Source organism: Hyla sarda, chromosome 2 (genome assembly GCF_029499605.1).
Source record: "Hyla sarda isolate aHylSar1 chromosome 2, aHylSar1.hap1, whole genome shotgun sequence".
Classification (NCBI taxonomy): domain Eukaryota; kingdom Metazoa; phylum Chordata; class Amphibia; order Anura; family Hylidae; genus Hyla; species Hyla sarda.
The window spans coordinates 314,319,783-314,341,723 of NC_079190.1; the positions used below are offsets into that span (position 1 = coordinate 314,319,783).

The 21,941-nt window shown below is 42.9% G+C and overlaps 1 protein-coding gene and 1 long non-coding RNA gene across 6 annotated transcripts in view; one reads left to right on the forward strand and one right to left on the reverse strand.

Annotated features, from left to right (window-relative positions):
- Nucleotides 1-21,941, forward strand: part of ELAPOR1 (endosome-lysosome associated apoptosis and autophagy regulator 1) — a 438,781-nt gene that overhangs the window by 175,508 nt on the left and 241,332 nt on the right. The window lies entirely within an intron of this gene.
- The window catches only part of LOC130356345 (uncharacterized), a 122,660-nt gene continuing 120,494 nt past the window's right edge, over nucleotides 19,776-21,941 (reverse strand). Inside the window, exon 3 of the long non-coding RNA XR_008888856.1 lies at nucleotides 19,776-20,877. This is a non-coding gene — a long non-coding RNA (uncharacterized LOC130356345). The remainder of the gene's footprint in view (nucleotides 20,878-21,941) is intronic.

A 21,941-nucleotide genomic window follows, 5' to 3' on the forward strand; every position in this document is an offset into this window, starting at 1 on the left:
AATGACCAATAATACCAGTATACAAGAAGTAAACATATACTACCACACAATAACTGGATAATACTGCCATACTGTACTAAATAAAACCACTATAGAGGATCTGTATACAATATACATGATTATATACAGCACTATATGGTGATCAGGGCCGGATTAAGAGGATCATGGGCCTGGTGCTGAAGATTTTGATGGGCCTTTTTATCGAAATATATAAAATGAAAAAGCAACACAAAGCAATTTTAACACAAATAAAGCGCATCCGTCACGTTATGCACATAAAATTACCAGGATACATGAATATGCTGGTTGCTGAGTTGCCCACAGCAACCAATCAGATCGCTTCTTTTATCTGATGTTACTAGGAGGATGTTAGGAGGACTGCGCTTTTCTCTGCTGTAACACACACAGGCTCTGCGTCCTATGATCCTTCTGCAGTGTAATATAATGAAGTGACTGTCCGCAAGATGGCTACCGATTATATAGGGCTGTGACATCACAGGGGTGACTGGCTACATCCTGCATGTGATTCAGGGTCATCATGTCTACCTCCCTTCCCGCCTTCCCAGCATTCCTTGCCCCATATACTGACATGTGGATCTGCCATTTTAGATGCCCTGGAGCCTGCACCGCAGTAAATAGAGTTTAATGAATCGATTTGTGCGATAGAATCGCAGCGATATTCACATTCATTGCGAATCGTATATTTTCTGAAATTCGTAATGAATTCTGGATCGTTAGCTCCGATTCGCTCATCTCTAGACATAACTCTTATTTTTCTACCTACAGACTCATATAAGGGCTTGTTTTTTTTGCGTCACCAATTATACTTTGCAATGACAAACAAACAAATATTTGTGGGACAAACTTGAATAAAAATGCAATTTTGGGGTCTTTCTACACAGTGCACTTTTTGCAAACAGTCCCACATTGGGGGAGATTTATCAAAACCTGTGAGGAAGAGTGGTGCAGTTGCCCATAGCAACCAATCAGATCGCATTTTTCAGAGGCTTTTAAAAAAATGAAAGAAGCGATCTGATTGGTTGCTATGGGCACCTGCACCACTACTCTACACAGGTTTTGATAAGTCTCTCCCATTAGCTTTATTTTGTAGGTCCATACAATTACAACAATACCCAAATTGGGCCATTGACCATGCAGATTACTCAACATTATAAGCAGCGATATCACTTTTTTTTTTTTTGGATAAAAAATGTTTCTTTGAAAAATTAGAAAAGGGAGGTCATTCAACTTTTATTAGGGAAAGGGTTAATTAAATTTTATTATTATTTTTTTCGCAGGAAGGGGTCAAGCACACCTGTCTATAACTTCTAGGCCAATCTGTCTATAATAGCTGTGCTATTATAAGTAGATATGCCATTCAGGAGCATAAAAAAGCTAGGTGAGAACTTATCACCTAGCTTTTCTGTGCTCCTGAATGCCATTGCTGCTTATAGCCTATAAGGATAACCTACTATTAATTATAGGCAAATCTGTCTATATTAGCTTAAAATATAAGCAGAAATGGCACTAAGGAGCACAGAAAAGCTGGGTGACAATTTCTCGCTTAGATTTTTCATGCTTCTGAATGGCATAATATATAATAAATATAATAGCTCAGTTATTATAGGATTTACTTATAGCCTTTAGTCAAATCTGTTTAAAATAGCTGAGCTATTATAAGCAGATATGCCATTCAGGAGAATGAAAAAGCTAGGTGAGAAATGGTCACCTAGCTTTTCTGGGCTCCTGAATGGCATATTTGCTTACCATAGAATAGACAGATATGACAGAAAGGTTATAGGTAAATCCAGCTATAATAGCTGAGCTATGATAAGCACCATTGCCATTCAGGTACACAGAAAAGCTAGGTGACAATTTCTCACCTAGTTTTCCATGCTCCTGAATGGCATGTCTGCCTATAATAACTGAACATTTATAAGCAGGCATGCCATTCAGGAGCATGGAAAATCTAGGTGAGAAATTGTCACCTAGCTTTTCTATGTACCTGAATTGCAAGTCAGTTCATGACTGGTGGTGGTACCTTTTTGGGGGACTTCAGAAGCAGAGAACAAGGACCGCCGGTGGGACCTCAGCCGCTGTCACACAGTAAAATTTTTTGACGGGCGTGTGCCAGGCAGGAAAGCAGCACATACCATCCTCTTTCTGACAGGGGGGAGGAGAGTCCTACAATACCGTGACGTGAGTCACGCTGGTCAGGAGGTTACCCAGCCCATGTGACCACCCAGGCAGGGGCCGACTGACAACACTCAGGGCCCTCGGACCAAATAAAGCAAGGGCCCCCTGTGAGGCTCCACCCATGGCCACATCTCTGCCATGCCCCTATCCCATCCAAATGCCTCCTAATGCCCCAACCTACACACAAAATAAAATAAAATATATAACAAGTTAACGTAGGTAAGATAATTTTACATGACCAAGAATACCAGTATACAAGGAGGAAATATATACCACCACACAAGAATACCAGTATACAAGGAGGAAATATATAAATCACACAATAACTTGATAATACCGCCATACTGTACTGAATAAAACCACTATACACAGACCAGTATTCCCCCACACAGTGCCCATATAGCAAAAGTTACCAGCTGTACACAGGGTCTGTATACCATATAAGTGATTATATACAAGACCAGGGCTGCCATCAGAAATGTTGGGGCCCCTTACACAACTCAAGGCCCCCCCCACCTACTAACTTCCACATTATCTATAAAAAAAATTTGAAAACACAGGACAAGAAAAACAAGAGCCCTTTAGTTTAATGAGGAAGGAAAGAGGAATATACCCGGACCCCAGTGACAGTATATATACCCGGACCCCAGTGACAGTATATATACCCGGACCCCAGTGACAGTATATATACCCGGACCCCAGTGACAGTATATATACCCGGACCCCAGTGACAGTATATGCCCCTGCCCATCAGGACTATCCACTATGTGGGGTAGAAGAGCAGCCGGTGCCCTGGGGAGATAGATAGATAGGAGTTAGATAGATAGGTAGATAGATAGGAGATAGATAGATATGAGAAATTGATAGATATGATATAGATGAGATAGATATGAGATAGATAGGAGATAGATAGATAAAGTGTTGCAAAACTACAACTCCCAGCATGTCTGGACAGCCAAAGGCATGCTGGGAGTTGTATTTTTAAAACTGCTGGAGGCACCCTGGTCAGGAAACATTAAGAAATTGCCCATTTAACTCCCACTGACCCCCCAAACAGCAATTTGCCCCTCAACCTTTTCCTCCCAGAAAATTACCTGTTGTATGGAGGGCCGCAGCGGTGGGCAGGGGAAGTCTTCCTGTTCCCCTTTGGCACGGGCAGGTGATGTAGTCAGCAATGGAACAGGAAGCAAAGAACCTGCCTGCTCCAATAGGGCTGCAGCCTGCACACAGAGGAGTGTGGGGGGAGGGGGAGGAGCATCCCTCGGCTCTCTTCCTAGAGATGCATTGCGGCCACGGCCCCTGCACTCACCTTAAAGGGCCGGAGGCTAACTATTTATAAAAAGAAAACAGTGCTGCAGCGGCCTGCAGTGACCCAGGGCCCTAAGTAAGAAGCAGGGCCGGCCCTCTTTTTCTGTTATCATATTTATCGCGGGTGCCGGGCGGCCTATGCGGGCCGTCTGTGCAGGCCACTGGGCCTATTTTCATGTAGGGGCCTGGAGCGGCAGCTCCATCCGCCCCTACGTTAATCCGGCCCTGATGGTGATAGAGATCAGCTGTATAAAAGATCTGTACACCACAGAAGTTATTACAGTTACATCAAGGGACTCACAATTACATCTTTTCTGATCAGTGGCATCCTTTTTTTCCTTTTCTTATCCGTCCAGATAAGACCTCCATGTCGATCTCTTAACATGTGCAGGACAAACATGTTAGACTATGCATTTTTCCAGTGTCGTCCCCTCCTCTACACAGTCTTCCCATCTATAGGCCTACATACTGTAATAATGCCCCCCATGGTGTCCTGCACAGTAAAAGGGCAGGTAGGTAGATAGCCAGGTATATAGGTAACTAGGTGGGTAGATCAGGAAGCAAGATATTTAGGTAGATGACTAGCCAGGTAGGTAGGTTGCTAGCTAGGTAGTTATTTTGGCACTGATGGATTGTGAGAAATTTAAAACTTCACTTTTATTATGTTTCCAAAAATCATTTATAAACAAAAAATATAAATAGTCCTTATAAATGTGCAGAAATATCGGCCGCCACCTATTAGAGCTGAAAAATATTATATACACAGTATCGGCAAACACTGTGGATGCGGTTTTGGGTGTAACCTACTCCTTATGAGTCAAAGTTTGTCTCTGTACACACCGGTATACTGATGCCATAGGATTACAGACTGCTCTTTGGTATGTGCATAAGGTGATATTCATATATGCAGTGTGCAATGGCAGGCATCCATATAGATCCTATTGCTTTATCCCACACAAGCACACATATGTTAAATGTCTCTGTGCATAAGGTAGTGTTCACACATGCGGTGTGCACTAGCAGCTATCCAGGTAAATCCCGTTGTATAAATTGCACATGAACACTTAAAGGGGTACTCCAGTGGAAAACTTTTTTTTTTTTTTAAACCAACTGGTGCCAGAAAGTTAAACAGATTTGTAAATTACTTCTATAAAAAAAAATCTTAATCCTTCCAGTACTTATTAGTTGCTGAATACTACAGAGGAAATGGTTTTCTTTTTGGAACACAGAGCTCTCTGCTGACATCATGACCACAGTGCTCTCTGCTGACACCTCTGTCCATTTTAAGAACTGTCCAGAGTAGGAAAAAATCCCCATAGCAAACATATGCTGCTCTGGACAGTTCCTAAAATGGACAAAAATGTCAGCAGAGAGCGTGGTCATGATGTCAGCAGAGAGCTCTGTGTTCCAAAAAGAAAACCATTTCCTCTGTAGTATTCAGCAACTAATAAGTACTGGAAGGATTAAGATTTTTTTTAATAGTAATTACAAATCTGTTTAACTTTCTGGCACCAGTTGATTTAAAAAAAAGAAAAGTTTTCCACGGGAGTACCCCTTTAATATTATTGTGCATAAGGTAATGTTCACACATGCCATATGCAGTGGCAAGTATCCAGGTAAGTCCTATTACATCAATCACACATAACCGCACACTTGTGATATATCTCTGTGCACACTGTTAGTGAATTCACTGGAATGCCATTCTTATCTGCATGATTATCTTACAGTGACAGCTATGTATAACCGCCATCCAAATTGACCATATGGCATCCTAAATATCAGAGGCTCACAGGTATATTATTAAAAAGAATGTGGTATTAGTACCTCACATCAATTATTTATTTTCACATGTCCCATGTTTGAAATATGTATTGGGCACTGCTGTGCAGATACTCCTTATCCCCAAATTTCCACAGACATGAAGGGTCAATTGTTAAAGTTGTCTGTCCATATAGGCAACTTCACGTGCAATATTATGTGCTGCATAGAATTAGTCATAGAGAAAACCTGTGATCTAGAACTTGCTTCCGCATCAGCATGCCCAGATTGTGTAGCAGTCTTTGGCCGTGTTACCAAACCTTTCTGATATTTTCTTCTGGAACCCTTGGTACCCTGGATTTGTAGATAGGTGTAGAGATATTCCTCCTATAGGATAGTGACCCTTCTTCTTACGATCTCAAAGAACGTGATTCGTTTCCTGCTGTCGATTTAATCAGAAATCCAAGTAGTACAGCTTCTGTTTAGCAAAACTTATTTCGGCTATATTTGGTTTTATATTGCCGATACAGCTCTGATGGCGGCCGTATAGTGAATTGCTTTGCGGTCAAACTTTGAAACCATACCCACAACTCCTCCCCTCCTATGTACGTCATTCCTATTACCTGTCCACTTATGCACTCAGGTCCTCTGACCGTTTCTAGTATGGATATACTGGGAGTGGGGTTAACTCTTTCATGTTAGTACAGCTAGCTATCTAGGTGTGTGATAGAAAAATCTAAAGTATCGGCTAGAGGGCGTAAAGTTGATATAGCTATTGCAATACTCAATATTAATGAATATATCTGTAAATTTACAATTCAGATCAGACAGAAAAAGAGAATAAGAATAGTAAAACTATAAAAAGCTAGTGTAAGTAATGAAGTCATCCTTCGATAACATAAAAGATCACTTTACCCAGAGTTATCTAGCACCTATCAAAAAAGGCACTTGGTTAATGAACAGAGCGGTGGGCACCTACCCCTGTGGCCGCTGCTCGGTTTGTCCATATGTAACAGCTAGTAAGACCTTTTAGAAGCGAAATTACAGGAGAGGAATTTAAGATGAGACACTTTGCTAATTGTAGCCCCCTAAGTCATATATTTGTTAACGTGTAAATGCCCTAAAATCTATATGGGGAAAACCTTTCGTCCTTTTAAAAAACGTCTTCAGGAGCACATAGGGGATATTATTCATGAAAGAAATACTCCAGTAGCCCTGCATTTTGAAAAATGCCACCAAATTGAGGTTGGTGGTTTGAGGGCACAGGTGATAAAAGTGGTCAAGCCCCCATTAAGAGGTGGCAAATGGGACTGCCTTCTGCTTGAAGCTCATCAAGAGAATGCCAAGATTGTGCAAAGGAATAATCAAAGCAAAAGGTGGCTAGAACCTAGAATATGACATATTTTCACACTTTTTTGTTATGTATATAATTCCACATGTGTTAATTCATAGTTTCGATGCCTTCAGTGTGAATCTACAATTTTCATAGTCATGATAATAAAGAAAACTCTGAATGAGAAGGTGTGTCCAAACTTTTGGTCTGTTCTGTATATCAAACATGGGACATGTGAAAATAAATAAGTGATGTGAGGTACGAATACCACATTCATTTTAATAATATTGTCAGGAACCGGACTCGTAAGCGGTTAGGATGCAGGTAGTGGATCCTCTGTGTCAGTGAGGCGATGACGTGGGCCGTACCAGGGGACCGGTTCTAAGAAGTTACTGGTTTTCACCAGAGCCCGCCGCAAAGTGGGATGGACTTGCTGAGGCGGTAACTCCCAGGTCATATACCCCTGATAGCGACTCAACCTCACTGACAGCTGAGACAGGCATGGTACACAAGGACAAGGTGAAGGCAAGGTCGGACCTAGCAAAAGGTCAAGGCAGGCGGCAAGGTTCGTAGTCAGGGGCAACGGCAAAGGGTCTGGATGCAAAGGCTAGGGATACACACACACAAAACGCTTTCTCAGGGCACTAAGGCAACAAGATCCGGCAAGGACAGCAAGGGGACGTGGGTTTTTATAGTGTAGGAACTGATTAGTACTGATTGGGCCAGGCACCAATTAGTGGTGCACTGGCCCTTTAAATTTCAGAGAGCCGGCGCGCGTGCGCCAAAGAGAGTGGGGCCGCGCGCGCCGGGACAGGACAGCAGGAGGACGGGGCAGGTGAGAGGATTGGGATGCGACCAGCGGGCGGGCGCGTCTCGCTACGCGGATCGCATCCCTGCCGGTGAAAGCAGAGCAGCGCTCCTGGTCAGTGGGTCTGACCGGGGCGATGCACGCTGAAGAACGCCGCGAGTGCTCCGGGGAGGAGCAGGGACCCGGAGCGTTCGGCTTAACAAATATACCTGTGAGCCTTGGATATTTAAGATGCCATATGGTCAATTTGGATGGCATGTTATACATTTTGTCTGCATGAATATTATCTTACAGTGACAGCTAAGAATGGCATACCAGTGTATTCACTAACATAGTGTGCACAGAGATATATCACAATTGTGCGGTTGTGTGATTGATGTAATAGGACTTACCTGCATACTTGCCACTGCATACGGCATGTGGGAACATTACCTTATGCACAATAATATGAAGTGTTCATGTGCTTTTTATACAACAGGATTTACCCGGATACCTGCTAGTGCACACAGCATGTGTGAACACTACCTTATGCACTGAGACATTTAACATATGTGCGCTTCTGTGGGATAAAGCAATAGGATCTATATGGATACCTGCCATTGCACACTGCATATATGAATATCACCTTGTGCACATGCCAAACAGCAATCTGTAATCCTATGGCATCAGTATACCGGTGTGTACAGAGACATGAACTTTGGATGCGGTTTTGGGTGTAACCTACTCCTTATGAGTGATAGTGTTTGCCGATACTGTGTATATAATATTTTTCAACTCTAATAGGTGGCGGACGATATTTCTGCATGTTTATAAGGACTATTTATATTTTTTGTTTATAAATGAATTTATGAAACATAATAAGAGTGGTTTGAAATTTCTCACAATTAATCAGTGCTAAATGAAATTGAAGTAATAAACTATCTCTACAATACCGTAGAAAACATGTATCAGTGCAATATATAGCTCAGTAGTTAGGCAGCCATATATAAAGGCTGGGTATGTATGTATGTAGATAGGTAGCCAAATATGTAGATAGGTAAGTCAGCCAGGTATGTAGGTAAGTAGTTAGGCATCCAGGTATAAAGTTTGGTAGTCAGTAAAATAGGTAGCCAGCCCCCCCTCCACCCAGTGGCAGATCCAGAGTCTAGTCTCAGAAGGGGCCCTTTCAGAGTATTTTGTGTTAGCGGACAGAAAATAAGGTGTTGCTTATGGAAGTTACAGGTAGATAATGTCCCCAGGAGGTAGTGGCCCCTAGCAGATCATTCCCCCCCCCCAGGTAGTTTAATGTCCCCTGTAGGTAAATCCCCCAAATAGCTGTCCTCTGTATGAAAACCCCCTATGTAGATACTAGGTAGCCCTCCTATTAGTTTGGTAGTTTGTCCCCATATTAGCTAGGCAGGAACATAGTAGATAGTCCCTCACATTAGGTGTAGGCAGCAGAGAGTCCCTCACATTAGGTGTAGGCAGCAGAGAGTCCCTCACATTAGGTGTAGGCAGCAGAGAGTCCCTCACATTAGGTGTAGGCAGCAGAGAGTCCCTCACATTAGGTGTAGGCAGCAGAGAGTCCCTCACATTAGGTGTAGGCAGCAGAGAGTCCCTCACATTAGGTGTAGGCAGCAGAGAGTCCCTCACATTAGGTGTAGGCAGCAGAGAGTCCCTCACATTAGGTGTAGGCAGCAGAGAGTCCCTCACATTAGGTGTAGGCAGCAGAGAGTCCCTCACATTAGGTGTAGGCAGCAGAGAGTCCCTCACATTAGGTGTAGGCAGCAGAGAGTCCCTCACAGTAGGTGTAGGCAGCAGAGTTCTTCCCACAGTTGGTGTAGGCAGCAGAGTTCTTCCCACAGTTGGTGTAGGCAGCAGAGTTCCCCCCACAGAAGGTGTAGGCAGCAGGGTCCCCCACACAGAAGGTGTAGGCAGCAGGTTCCCCTCACAGAAGGTGTAGGCAGCAGTATCCTCCCATAGTAGATCTAGGCAGCAGAGTCCCCCCAGTAGGTGCAGGCAGCAGAGTTTACCCCCTCCCCCCCCCCCACAGTAGGTGTAGGCAGCAGAGTTTACCCCCTCCCCCCCCCCCCCCCCCCACAGTAGGTGTAGGCAGCAGAGTTTTTAAAACCAGTATAAGTGGGAAAGGGATGTTAGAGAATAAAATAATGAAACAAAACAAAAACTAAGGGAACACTGGAGAGGAAAAAGAGTAATGGATGGGGTACTGCCGACTGATCCTGCTACATTAAGTTTTATAGTAAATTATATACCTCTGACTATGAAATAGGTGGATTATTTATTATTTTTCTTTCCAGATACCAGGTGGTCATGTGGAAGTAATTTTTAATTTACACTTGAACTTTCCTGGGAAAAGAATTACTAAAGTTCTTACAGATTTGAAAGAATCCTCCAGTTTTCTCTTCTTTATTGAGGTTTCCACACAGTCCATACTAAAGAGAAATAGCCATTTCATCAGTAACTTTTTTTTGTGTGGAATGTGTGGGGAAATAAAATCTGTAGAATAGCCTTTTAGGCTTTGTTCACACTGCATAAAATTTGCGGAATGTCCACCCAGAAATCAGATGGACATTCAGCAAATTTGCATGTTCCACCGGGACCAATTGAAAATGCACAGTCTCCATAGACGGCAAGGCATTTCCAAGTGGAATCCGCAAAAACAATGAACATGATCATGGTTTCTGTGGAGGCCGAAATCACGATTTCCATTGCAATGTTTCCACCGTGGAAATTCCACTGTGTGCATGGTAGATCCTATTGGACCCCTGACTGAGAGGAGTAGTCTAGAAATGTTGTCACTATTGCTTTTCCCAAAAAATTTTGCTGTTTCTACATCTCTGATGCTCCTTGTTATTTTTATTCACTTTATACATTAATAACTCTGAGATGCTTTTAACTATCGCATAGATTCTGAGATGTTTTTTTTTTTTGTTTATGAAAAATTATAATTTTTCTTTTTGTGAAATTCTTCTCAAGAAATGTAGCAAGGGTTGCAGTGAGCATTTAAATTCCACAGGTGTTTGACACAATTTTGGGAGAGTGGGCTGTGAAAAAAATAAAATAAAATATTTACACTAAAATGCTGGTGTAACCCCTAAGGCTACCTTGAAATTTCCATTTGGAATTTTGCTTGAAATTCTGCACGGAAATTCTGCTGCAGCAGAGTCCTGTTGAATTCAGTGGTATTCTGCTGCTAGAATGAGTGGTATTCTGCAGCAGAATCTCTGTGCCAGATGATTCCGGCACGGAAATTCAATTTCCCGTGTCCGCAGAAAGAATGAACCTGTTTGAAATGGCACAATTCTTGTGTGGTCCTAGTGCCGGCATATTATGCCGGCACCTGCGTTCTCCGGAATGTCTGAACAGAGATTTTCCATGAACCCTATGCGATATATATATATATATATATATATATATATATATATATATATATATATATATATATATATATATATAGATATATAGATATATAGATATATAGATATATAGATATATAGATATATATAGATATATATAGATATATATAGATATATATAGATATATATAGATATATATAGATATATATAGATATATATAGATATATATAGATATATATAGATATATATAGATATATATAGATATATATAGATATATATAGATATATATAGATATATATAGATATATATAGATATATATAGATATATATAGATATATATAGATATATATAGATATATATAGATATATATAGATATATATAGATATATATAGATATATATAGATATATATAGATATATATAGATATATATAGATATATATAGATATATATAGATATATATAGATATATATAGATATATATAGATATATATAGATATATATAGATATATATAGATATATATAGATATATATAGATATATATAGATATATATAGATATATATAGATATATATAGATATATATAGATATATATAGATATATATAGATATATATAGATATATATAGATATATATAGATATATATAGATATATATAGATATATATAGATATATATAGATATATATATATTTATATTTATTTATATATATATATATATATATATAATAATATAATATATATAAATAAATACACATAGGGTTCCCCATATTTTCATTCTCAGCACAATACCAATACCAAACAGCAACAGCCTGACGTTACCAGGGTGTGCAAGGACCATTGTTACTGGCCCTCCCCAGCCTAAATAACACCATCCTGTTACCGCCTAGGCCCAGGAGCGCCATTTTTGATGCTCTGGGCCTGTTGGTACTGGCTCTTCCCGGAACCCCTGTGGCTGTGGGTACCAGGATAATAATTGAGGGTTGGTGCTAGCTGTTTTCGGGGCTAACGCAAAGCCCTGGCTTAGTAATGGATTCCGTCAATAAGACCAGCTTCCACTACTAAGCCTGAAAATTCAATTAAAAAAAAACACAACACATTGGAAAAATTATTTTATTTTAACCTCTTAAGGACCCAGGACGTACGGGGACGTCATCGCACCCTGGGCTTTAAGGACCCAGGACGTCCCCGTACGTCCTGGAGATTTCCGATCCCTGCCGTGCGCCGGGCAGAGATCGGAACGGCATGTCTTCTGATATCCTTCAGCAGGCATGCCGTGCAAATGCCGAGGGGGGTCCCGGGACCCCCGCATGTCGGCGATCGCCGGAGATCGTTTGCGAAATCACGCAAGTGATCTTCGGCGATCTTCGGCGATTCGGGTCATTCGGGTCACTTGTGACCCGATGACCTGGAAATAAATGGTGATCGGCGGTGTACAATTACACCGCCAATCACCTGCAGTTGCTGGGGAGCGGTGACAATACTGTCACCGCCCCAGCAACGCTGCTATTGGCCGGCGATCGTCCGGCCAATAGCAGAGCAGCAGAGGAGGGGTTAACGGTCCCTTCCCGCTGCTGGACCCGCTGTTTTCGTTCAGTCAGCGGGTGCAGCAGCAGGAAGAGGACCGTTGATCCCCCCTCAGAGCTCCGGAGCCCCTCAGGAGTCGTAGAATAGGGAAAGCTGAGTGCAGGGACAGGTAGGAGCAAATAAGTAATAAAGTGTAATAAAAGTTAAAAACTAAAAAGAACCCCCCCCCCTCCCCGACCCCCTAATAGGTCCCCAAGGGTCATATTAGGGTCTGATCCTGGACCCCGGGTCCTATTAGGGGTTCAGGGAGCTGCGTGTGCCACCCCCTTTTTTTTATTTTGGCTGCAGCTTTTTTTTTTTTTTATTTTAAAAAAAATCCCCCCCCCCTGACCCCATAATAGGTCCCCCAGGGTCCTATTAGGGTCTGATCCCTTACCCCGGGTCCTATTAGGGGTTCAGGGAGCTTCGTGCACCACCCCATTTTTTATTTTTTTTGGCCACAGCTTTTTTTATATTACTGTTATTACACTTTTTACACCAAGCACCACACAGTACATACTTCCCCGCCCCACCCCCGCACACACCCCCTCATTCCCCGCCAACTTAGAAAAAAGGCGATGGCCCGCCGGGCATTTTCGGTAGCGGAGGCTTACACTTTTTTAGCCTCCGACTCCGAATCTGCCAGTGAGGACGATGAAGATCCAACTTTTTTGTGTTCTTCATCGCCCTCCTCATCATCAAGTAGTGATGATGAGTCCCCTGTACGGCGGCGGAGACGCCGCCAGGCGAGGCCACGCACCCCCCATGAGAGTGACCCAGTGGCCGACACTAGTAAGAGTGGCAATGCCGCTCGTAATAGGAGTCTGGCCCCCCAGACAAGTGCAGCGGAGCCCCCTTCCGCTGACCCTGTCTGGAGCACCCCAGTGGATTATCAGCCATGGATTCCTGAGTATGTTGGCGACTCAGGAATCCGGATTGACACGGCTGGGTTCACTGATCTGGACTTTTTAAAGTTTTTTTTCAGTGACAGCCTGGTCAATCTAATGGTGGAGCAAACGAACTTGTACGCCCAGCAGTTCAGTGCCCACCACCCCGATTCCTTTTTGGCCAGGTCCAATGAATGGCGTGCCATTGATGCAGCGGAAATGAGGGCATTTTGGGGCCTCACGCTGCATATGGGCCTGGACAAAAAACCAAGTGTCCGTCATTACTGGAGCGGGGACGTCCTCTACCAGACCCCGCTTTACAGTATGGCGATGACACGGAAGCGGTACGAGGCGATTCGGAAATGCCTGCATTATGCAGATAATGAGGCATGTCCGCCCCGAGGTGATCCCACCCATGACCGGCTTTACAAAGTGAGGCCGGTCATCGATCACTTTGGGGCCAAATTTTTGGAGGCCTACGTACTGCTCAGGGACCTCTCGGTAGATGAGTCTCTCATCAGTTTTAAGGGGAGACTCATCTTCCGCCAGTATATTCCCTCAAAGCGGGCGCGGTATGGCGTGAAGCTCTATAAACTCTGCGAGAGTACCTCCGGGTACACTTGCAGGTTTAGAGTATATGAGGGACGAGATTCCCGTATTGAACCCCCAGATTGTTCCCCCACTCTGGGTGTTAGCGGGAAAATCGTTTGGGACCTTATGCACCCATTGCTGGATAAGGGTTTCCACGTATACGTGGACAGCTTTTATACCAGCATCCCTCTGTTCAAATCCCTTTCAGCCAGATCCACGTCCGCTTGTGGGAGCGTGCGGAAGAATCAGAGAGGCCTCTCTCTAAATTTTGTTAAGACGCCTATCCCCAAGGGCGAGTCCCGTGCCCTGACCCATGATAACCTGTTGTTGGTCAGGTATAAGGATAAGAGGGATGTCCTTATACTCACCACTATTCATGGGAATGGCAGCACCCCTGTCCCTGTGCGAGGTACCGCGGGACCGGTCCTCAAGCCCGATTGTATTCTGGACTACAATCGGTATATGGGGGGAGTTGATCTCTCTGATCAAGTCCTCAAGCCATATAACGCCATGCGGAAAACACGGGCATGGTACAAAAAAGTTGCGGTCTACTTGGTACAGGTTGCCATGTACAACGCTTTTGTACTATCCCAGTACGCTGGCAACACAGGGACATTCCTCCAGTACAAAGAAGAAGTCCTAAGGTTCCTGATCTTTGCTGACCGGGAAAGAGCAGGCCGGACTTCCCAAGGGTCTGGAGTTATAGGCGCCAGGATCATCCCAGGCCAACACTTTCCAGGTGAGATCCCCCACAGTGGAAAAAAGGGGCGATCCCAGAAAAAATGCAGAGTGTGTTACAGGAGGGGGATTCGAAGGGACTCCAGGTACCAATGTGACACTTGCCCAGATAATCCTGGCCTCTGCATAGGCTGCTTCAGGGAGTATCACACTTCCACGGAGCCCTAAATTTTCCCTTTTCATTTTAATTTTCCATAATTTGACCAATGTACCAAGTCCAGAGTACATTCCAAAATATAACCCCCATAAATCACAAAATTGCCCCAAAAAAACTGAAAAAAAAAAAACTGATAAGACCTCTGGGGGTATTTTTTCAAAAATGGGTCATAGGTCACTGAGTCACTATCATCGGGGACTTTTTATGTTGCCTCAAATTAGCAGCGCTCTCTCTCCACCTGAGCGAGGTGCGCATTTGAGGCAACAGGTTAGGGATGGCCACACACATCACATTCCCAGAATGATGACTCAGAGCATAGGGTTTGGGGTGGGCATATTTTTTTTAGTTTTGGCTTTGCTCTGGGTCATCATTCTGGGAACATATCCTGTTTTATTATTTTATGATTTATAGTTTTCTGGCCCATTGTACCCCATATTACGGGCCTCTGTACCCCACCTGTCTACCCCAGTTACGGCCGTTGTCCCCCATAGTGTTCCCCTATTTTAGGGCTCAGTGCTCCCCCCCATTAATGCTCCTTTAGGGGGGATCCCACATCCTGGCTGCTATAATAAGCTTAAGGCCCCTGACTGACTTCCCACTCCAAGACCTGGTGTGCACCCGCGGAGCAAAAATCATAAAAAATTAAGGTATGTCCTTATTCCAAAGAAATGTATTTACAAATTTTGGGGTGTCTTTTCTGCTATTAACCCTTGTAAAAATGTAAAATTTGGGGGAAAACCCACATTTTTGTGAAATTTTTATTTTTTTATTTTACATATGCAAAAGTCATGAAACCCCTGTGGGGTATTAAGGCTTACTTTACCCCTAGTTACGTTCCTCAAGGGGTCTAGTTTCCAAAATGTGATGCCATGTGTTTTTTTTTTTTGCTGTCCTGGCACCATAGGGGCTTCCCAAATGCGACATGTCCCCCCCATTTCAGCAAAGTTTGCAAATGTGACTCCTTCTCTTCTGAGCATTGTGGCACTCCTGCAGTGCACTTGACGTCCACTTATGGGGTACCTCCATACTCAGAAGAGATGGGGTTACAAATTTTGGGGGGTATTTTCTGCTATTAACCCTTGCAAAAATGTGAAATTTGGTGGGAAACACACATTTTAGTGAAAAAAAACAAAAACATTTACATATGGAAAAGTCGTGAAACCCCTGTGGGGTATTAAGGCTCACTTAATTCCTTGTTACGTTCCTCAAGGGGTCTAGTTTCCAAAATGGTATGCCACGTGGGGTTATTTTGTTGTTCTGGCACCATAGGGGCTTCCTAAATGCGACATGCCCCCCTAGCAAAATTTGCTCTCAAAAAGCCAAATATTACTCCTTCTCTTCTGAGCATTGTAGTTCGCCCGTAGTGCACTTAAGGGGAACTTATGGGGTACCTCCATACTCAGCAGTAAATACCCCCCAAAATTTGTAACCTCATCTCTTCTATTAACCCTTGCAAAAATGTGAAATTTGGGGGGAAACATACATTTTAGTGAAAAAAAAATAAAAAATGTTGACATATGGAAAAGTCGTGAAACCCCTGTGGGGTATTAAGGCTCACTTTATTCCTTGTTACGTTCCTCAAGGGGTCTAGTTTCCAAAATGGTATGGCATGTGGGGTTATTTTGTTGTTCTGGCACCATAGGGGCTTCCTAAATGCAATATGCCCCCCAAAAACCATTTCAGAAAAACGTACTCTCCAAAATCCCCTTGTCGTTCCTTCGCTTCTGAGCCCTCTACTGCGCCTGCCGAACACTTTACATAGACATATGAGGTATGTGCTTACTCGAGAGAAATTGGGCTACAAATACAAGTATAAATTTTCTCCTTTTACCCCTTGTAAAAATTAAAAAATTGGGTCTACAAGAACATGCGAGTGTAAAAAATGAAGATTGTGAATTTTCTCCTTCACTTTGCTGCTATTCCTGTGAAACACCTAAAGGGTTAAAATGCTGACTGAATGTCATTTTGAGTACTTTGGGGGGGTGTAGTTTTTATAATGGGGTCATTTGTGGGGCATTTCTAAGATGAAGACCCTTCAAATCCACTTCAAACCTGAATTGGTCCCTGAAAAATTGTGATTTTGGAAATTTTGTGAAAAATTGGAAAATTGCTGCTGAACTTTGAAGCCCTCTGGTGTCTTCCAAAAGTAAAAACTCGTCAATTTTATGATGCAAATATAAAGTAGACATATTGTATATGTGAATAAAAAAAAAATATTTGGAATATCCATTTTCCTTACAAGCAGAGAGCGTCAAAGTTAGAAAAATGCAAAATTTTTAAATTTTTCATCAAATTTTGGGATTTTTCACCAAGAAAGGATGCAAGTTACCAAAAAATTTTACCACTAAGTTAAAGTAGAATATGTCAAGAAAAAACAATCTCGGAATCAGAATAATTAAAAGCATTCCAGAGTTATTAATGTTTAAAGTGACAGTGGTCAGATGTGCAAAAAATGGCCGGGTCCTGAGGTGTAAAATGGCTGGGTCCTTAAGGGGTTAAAAAACACTCCTCCACAGCCCTCGTTAACCATTTTATTAAAAGAAAAAAAAAAGCCACAATCGAATCACTCTTATCAGATAGCATGCAGTGACATGCCAATAATGGAATACTAGGAGACGAGAAGGGAGAAAAAGGTGCAGGGGGTGCTCCCTGAGAGAGATGTATTCACTGATGTGCACCCTCCACCACACCAACAGTGATATACCGACCTTGGAGGGGCCGCACTGGGACCTGTGCAGCCCTAATGTTGGATGAGCTGCTGCTCTCCCACCGGCATCGAGCTCCTAAGTAAGGAGCCGATATGCAATGTGAGGAGAAATGGTGGAAAAAAGCCGGTACAGTGGAGGCGCTGCTCGAGTGGTGAAATTACTGAGAAACTCAGTAAAAACATTTTTTGGGAACAGTGAATCCGTATTTAGAAATACGGATTCACTGTTCCCAAAAAAGTTTTTCTTTTTATGCTTTTTATATATGTTTCTTTTTACATTATATATATTTTCTGTAACAGACCTAACACCGTCCATATGTTTTTGATCGAGATGTATGTATTTAATTAGGTTGAGATATACAGATATACCTTATTTTATTATTTTAGAATTAAGTGGACCTGAGGAAGGCATCAGCAGATGCCGAAACGCGTTGTCCCAATAATTTCAATAAAAATCGTTATCCTGCACCGCCTGAGTTTCTCAGTAATTTCACCACACAAGCAGCGCCTCCACTGTACCGGCTTTTTTCCACCATTTCTCCTCACAATAATGGAATACGGAATTCTATGTGTGGGGTTATTTTAATCTTGGCTCATTAAACATTAAGTTTTATATTGGGTGGGAAATCTAGGGTTCTAGTGATCGTTTAGCGATCAATTGTAAATATATATTGAATTAACCCTCCACTCATAGGTCCCTTTCCTGTTTTGTACTCCCTGTCTGGGAAGACACTGCCAGAAGGGTCTGTTTACATTATACAAAACAGACAATGTGAACCGTGCCTTACCAGCCTTTGCTCCCGTCTGTAGCTCCGCCCCCTAATGACCTCATCAATAGGGGCGAAGCTACACAGACCCGACAGGGAGCGAGGAAGGTAAGGGGACCTCGCGTTCTGTATACACTATATACAGCTATCTATAGATAGCTGTATATATTGTATACCGCCCAAAGGGTTAACCTACACTGTCCAGCAGTGTAAGTTAACTCTTTCCTTGCCAGGCTGGCATAGCGCACAGCTCAGCAAGGGGGTTAAATGAGTCAGCAATGTGTATATTGAATACACATTGCAGGCTCACTGTAAGTTCTTGCTGAGCAGTAGATATAGGACATATATCTACTGCTCAGCATCACCTGTTCTCCCGGCTCTTTAGCCGTGGGCACAGCTGAGTTCCGACATTTACATCAGGAGGATCGCATCGGGTGTCAGGAGCAGGGCTGCCATCAGAAATTTTGGGGCCCCTTACACAGCTTGTAGTCTGCCCCCTCCTCCTCCTCACTGTGGCACACGCTGGATTTTAATCTTAGTATCTGGCTTAGAAACATAAAATAATATCGCCACTCCATATTAGTTCTAGAGTGACTAAATAATACCACCATACTCTAAGGAAATAAAAGCCACTACACGCACGCAGACCAGTATCACTAACAACACCACAACACAAGGGACATATAATTCCGCCATACCATGACCACTGACTAACACTGCTATATTTTTATTGAATAAAAATCACTTTACAAAAGATCACTAACCCCTATATAGGAGTAGATTTGAGCTGTACACAGGTGCTGCAGACCATATAAGTGACTACAGTTAAATAATCATAGGGGCGTCTTCTCTGATCAGAGTCATTCCCTTTTCTCTTTATTCTCAATCTGTCCTGGGTCAACATGAATACGTCTCCCGATCACAACTTGTCTTCACTGAATCTGCCAGACAAACATTTTGGGCTTCTCGCTACAGCAAAATCCTCAACTCTATACAAACCCCATATATGTATCACACTGCTCCAGATAGTATTAGATCCCCCCCCCCCCCTTATTGCCCCCAATTGTATATTATCCCTCCGGGGGTGTTGGTTGATGAACCAGCCTGACAGGGGGAAATATTTATTTCAGGGGATGGAACTGCACCCCCCATATAGAGGGATGGAGTCTATACCTGGCACCAGGGGCGGACACAGACAGCAGAGGGCCCCTGTGCAAAGAATGTGCCTGGTCTGGCCGCCGCCCCCCCCCCCCCCCCCAAAAGAAAAAAATATATAATATTATGCCATAACATTACACTGCAACTCACATGAATCTGCATTAGGTAGGCAGAAGTTCCCCCACATTAGGCAGCATAGCATAGTTTCCCCACATTAGGTAAACAGCACAGTTTCCCCACATTAGGTAAATAGCACAGTTTCCCCACATTAGGTAGACAGCACAGTTTCTCCACATTAGGTAGCGCAGCACAGTTTCCCCACATTAGGCAGTGTAGCATAGTTTCCCCACATTAGGTAGTGAAAGGATCTGCTACTCCTCACTGTAACCTTCCCTGGCACCAGGAGAGTGTCTCCCTCATAGGAAAAAATGACAGGCAAAAAGATATGGGGGAAACAGACTCTACTTTATTGCATTGAGCATCAGTATAAAAAGGCTACGGGCGTATTTACATTGACCAATTAAAATGTGGACACGAGTAAAAGGTGATCTAATTGTTTTGATTTTACATACTTTTTTCCTGGATACATAGCTAGCCAATTAGCAGATAGTTTGAATTCTTTAGCAAGCAACTTTAGTTACGGGAAAAGTAAATTATTAGGAACAAGACCTTGAAAAAGGCTGAGAACTAACAGAAAGAGAGAAGAAAAAAATGTAACAATAATAAAGGAGTACTCTATTGCAGCCTTTCACTGACTACAACTCACATCATGCCCTGATATAACCTTTCAATCCCCTCTTAGAACCATAATATTTCTCAAATAACATGGTTCTATTTCCGAGTGTTCTTATAATTCTGCACGTACGACTTGTAGGCTTCCGAAGAGCGTCCTGTGAGAAGGGATTGATACATAGAAAGATCACTTATACTCTTAGAAAGGATTTTTCGGATACAGGGGAGGACACACATGGCAATAAAGGCAGCAATCAACAGTACTTTACCTATTGCTATAAACACTTACTATAGTAGGACATGTGTTCATTAGGCAGGGGGAATAAGCCACGAAACAACTCGAGGAGGTGGAGTTATACCATAGAACAGGTATCCCGCCTTCCCAAGTGTTGCCTACTTGCCCCTGAGTGCAGCTAATAGTCAATAAGGTTATTGACCATGATGGGAGCGCCAGGCAGCATAGTTTCCACATGGTTCCAGAACTCTTCAAACTTCACTAGGAGATGGAGGTCAGAGCTGTCTGCCCCTGTTAATACCTCTGGTTGGCTCTTCAGGTGTCAGGGCTGTCTGCCCCCTTTAGTATCTCTGGTTGGTCTTCAGGTCAGAGCTGTCTGCTCCCGTTATTACCCCTTTTACTGCTTTCTTTTTGTAGCGCTTGATCCTAGTGGCATGGATCCAGGTAGGGGAATTGTCTGTGAGTACAGCTGTGACAGTTACTGCTACCACAGAGGTCGGGGGACTGTAGGAAAAGTCAGTCTGTGACTTGTTTCCTCGCAGTGCTTTTACCAGTACTATGTCTCCCACTTCGAAGGAATGAGTTGGTTCCTGTGAAGAAAGAGGAGACTTCAAAGAGATTTTGTTCTCAATGTCTGACAGTTTGAATAAGTTGTGTGACATATTGGTTCCTGATTTGGTCTAGGTCACCTTCTAGTGTCACCAAAGGATTCTTTGCCCACGGCATGGGGAAGGGTCTACCCATGAGGATTTCAAAGGGGGACAGGCCAAGGAACTTATGTGGGGTCATTCTAACTTCAGCTAATATGATGGGAAGTATTTTATTTTATTTTTTAAATGTTCCCCCTGTTGCTTTTCATATTTAATCCTTGATTGTCTGGTTCATGCTTTCTACTATCCCAGAACCCTGTGGGTGGTAGGGGATGTGGAATTTCCACTCTACCTGAAGGATTTTTAATTCTTAAGTTTTTAAGTTCTTTAATGAGCTTGGAGGTGAAAGCTGGACCCTGATCAGACTCGATTAAAAGTGTAAATCCCCATCAGGGGATGATGTGTTGTGTGAGTATGTGTGCAGTGGTTTTTGCATCTTCTCTCTTGGTAGGGAATACTTCAGGTCATGTGGAGAACATGTCTACGATGACCAGGGCATATTCTTATTTCCCTTCGCCTCTTGGTATGTGGGTGTAGTCAATTTGTAGGTGAGTGAAAGTTGTTGTGGGGTACTGCAGGTGTTGGTGTTGTACACGTTGGTATATATTGGGGTTGTTCCTGAGACATGCGAGGCAACGTTTGATTTAGTCGTCTACCAGTTGTTTTGAATTCCTGATGTAAAGTGTTGGGAGAGGAGGGTGTGTGTGGTGGAGATGCTGTTGTGGCCTACTTCGTGGAAATGAGCAATAAACACTGGGGCACTGTGTTGGGGTATGCATGGTTTCCCCTCTTTGTAGATCAATCCTGTTACAGGATTTTTCTGCAATACCGGATAACCCCAATCATATTCCTCTTGTTCGGGAACAGAGGACTGGAGAGAGAGAGAGAGAGAGAGAGAGAAGTTGTGTGTCTTCGAGTGAAGGAGGTGTAAGAACTGATAACATGAGTGAGGCAGGTTGTTGTGTAGCAGCCAGTTTGGCGGTGTGGTCTGCTAGAGCATTGCC